The following is a 3,685-nucleotide window of genomic DNA, read 5'->3' on the forward strand; positions in this document are numbered from 1 at the left end:
CTTAATCGATTAAACACACGTATCTAGAGAATTTAGATTTAGTACTCATCACATGAGCACCCTTAGTCAAATAAGAAAATGTGCACTTATCTACCACACTATATCAGATCTAACCATTGGAAATTAGAAAAGATATGCCCCAAAGGTAGCTTTGAAGCCTACATGATGGAGAAGGGGCCACTTGCATTGATAGTATCCATCATTCAACACATTAGTTACATAACTTATGGAATAAACAATTTGTTTTATGTGCCAAATGTGTATCATGTGCTTGCATCCATATCTTACTAATTACAGGTCCTCTCGAAGATTGGACCAATACTGAGTCATTTTCTCCCTCTTTACTCTATTTAGTCATCCTTATGCATTCTATCAACATTTCTTCCTCACCAAAATAGCACTCACTATAGTTTTCTAAACACAAAAATTATTATTTCAATACATAAATTAAACTCACTCTAACAAAAGACAATTACTAACTATCTAGCTCACCAACTACTAACTAATCTAGCTAGATTGCCATGCTTTTACATTTACTATTTTAATTACTATAATTACTATACTATTACATATACTTTTTACATTATTACATCTAACTATTCACCATAAGCTCACTTTCTCACTATCAATATTATTATTATCAAAGCATGTTAAGATTCAAAGTAGTTTCATAGTACAAATTAGTAAGCACATAAAATGAGGAACTCTTAGTAAGTCTAAGGGCCAGTTCAAAGTACTTAACTCAATCATAATTCATGATCTGTATTTAAACACATCCTACTACACCATCGTATTGAATGTGTCAATTAAATTTTTTTGGATGAATTGTTTATGCAAGGATTAGGTGCAAGCATATAAATAAGGTTTGTATATAAAATACCTTATCGTTCTGACATATATGTATTCATCAATTCATGCAACTAACATAGTAAAATGTTGTGTACATGAATCATATTATCAATAATTATACATAGGGTACATGAGTTGACGAGCTAGCTCTAATGACATGCCTATTGACCCTTATTACATACTAGCTAACTAATGCTTTATTCCTACACTACATTTTCAAATTGGTATATATGTTCTATCGACTTTGATATTCTACTAATATCTTCAATCGAATCCATAACATTCATTATCTAACTATCATTCCCTCAAGCCAAATATAAAATTCACTTGACATTAAATCCAACATCTACATAGGTTTGTCATGCATTCAATTCTATCTAGTAACTCTTATCTATCAATGTGCTTTATTAACTAGATAAAACTAGATTTGAGTTATTATTTTAATCCACCATCCATCCTTATCCTTGATTTTCCAATCCCATCATCTCAACAAATTACTCCATATTAACCCTATTATATGTACATCCAACTATCGTAATTTATAGTCTTAACACTAATTTAATCAAACCCTCCGTACTTAACATCATGTTCAATTATATATGCATTCTCATAAACTTATTTATTTCATTTAATTTATTTTCCTATATTGAGCTTTTCCATTAACATATGGTTTAATTGTTACATGTTTCTAAATGAGCCCCTTGATATAAACATTACCCTTAAACTAAGGTCAAATACACTAAGTGCCATTATCCTCTATTCAAGACTTGAAATGATTAAATAATTATTTGATAAAAATAAAAACAAATCTAAAGGGTGAATCTCCTATCTATCTTAAATCCTCATCATTCCCTAACTCTTACAAAGGCCACATTTCTTCCTACACGTGGTCCCCACAAGGTCCCACGTGGGTCATGTGCAGAATTTTGACTAATCCAAGCCTTAGGACATCTTCTTCCCATTCCTCCAATCAACAATCCTAATGTGAACAAGTCATATTAAATGTCAACTTGACATTCTCCTAAGTACAAATCCCTTGGGATTGCTATCCCACTCCGCCTTAATTTCAAGTCGACTACCTATGTTTGGGAATACGTGACCACTACTGCAAGAAATTTCAAGTCGACTACCTATGCTTGGGAACACATGACCACTGCTGCAAGAAGGGGACGACTAGTGCATAAGACAAGGATGTGACATAAACCCTTTCTCCTATGCACCCAAGTATATTAATGGGGATGAAACCCCTTTTCAAGAAGGCAACCTCAAGGATAAAAGTTTTGACATGACATGTCAAAATGAATGTCAGATTTAACAATATGCCTTGGGGAGTGGAGAAAACTTTTTGCATTATGATGGCTTAGGAAATGTTGGGGGCTACTATAGAAGGGTGGTCAAGATCAATCTTGGCTTTTATTTTATTTTTGAGTTAAATATTTAAATTTGTCATATTCTCTAACATGCACACTAATATGTCTTTATTTATTTAATTACTAATTTATTATTTGAGTGTTGGATGTGACTTAGAGGTCACAAGATTGTAATGTGTACAATTCTATCACTTAGGAAATATATTAGTCTAGGACAATCATTAGTCTCTATATGCTATTATTATTTTTATTTTTATTGGATAGCAGTCTAGAATCTGAGAATAATCTTTCATATTTTATTGCTCTGTATTAAGGAAGGGATTTATTTGCCTTTACCATACATTTTCTAGAGAGAAAAATGCATGCCTACAGCAATGTATCTCATAGATTTTATTATGTCGTCTCTTACAACAAACTTCATTTTGTTATATCATGAAATTAATTTGATGATTTCCTTGCTTAGAATTGCATTAAGCTTGGTAATTAAAATCAATGTTATCCATGCATGTGATATGAACATAAAATTTTCCTTCAAAATTATTGAGTGCACAACAAGATTGTAAGAAATCTACTAAGTTTTAAATTTATACAATCAATGGTATCACATAACATCTTATGGATTGTTATTATCAACTAGTCATTTACAATACCACAAGGAGAAAACTTTCTTTCACATTTTCAAATGATAACAATGACCTCAAAGCAAATCTGTGACTCATACCAATGCTTTCATAACAATATAAACTCCAAATGAAACATGCATATACAACCTTATCAATTATTTCTTCTACACGTACATTAGGTAACAATGATACAATCTCCTTCCATCACAATGGGGCAACACAAGGAACTTTTCAAAATCATAAGGAACATGGACATTGAAAGATATGGACAATGAGTAGCATGAACATTGTCCAACATGATCATTGAGAACATGAAAAAGCTGGTGAATCCTCCAAAAATGAGGGCACAATGCCAAGTTTTCTCATCCAACATCAATCTGCAAGATGATCATTCCAAGCCATTTCCATTGCTCCCTTGGACACAAATCTGCATATGCAACACAAAAAAATAACAAGGACCATGGGTACTTTCCACCCAACCATAGGCCTCAAAGAGACCACCCCCGCACTAGGGAACAAGGCTCAAACTGGGATACACATACAATCTTTCAATGCATAAACATTACATTTCAAACTTGAACAATTTCCCCCCAAGGCTATTTCACAATGGCTTCACAGATGGAACCATAAACATAGGGTGAAGGTGTGTTCTAAAATGGAGACTTGTCATACCAAACCATATTTGCAATAAACAATTTTCATGCCTTCTCAGGGCTATCATAATTAAGAAAATTTCATGCTCTCTTGGGGCTATCATAAATCAATCATTTAATGCCCTCTCAGGGCCTCCACATTTCCTCCTCCAAACCCACTACCATCAGATGTAGCTCCTCAAACTTCCTT

This window comes from Cupressus sempervirens, chromosome 9 (assembly GCF_028749045.1).
Source record: "Cupressus sempervirens isolate cs-2001-9-10 chromosome 9, ASM2874904v1, whole genome shotgun sequence".
Lineage (NCBI taxonomy): Eukaryota > Viridiplantae > Streptophyta > Pinopsida > Cupressales > Cupressaceae > Cupressus > Cupressus sempervirens.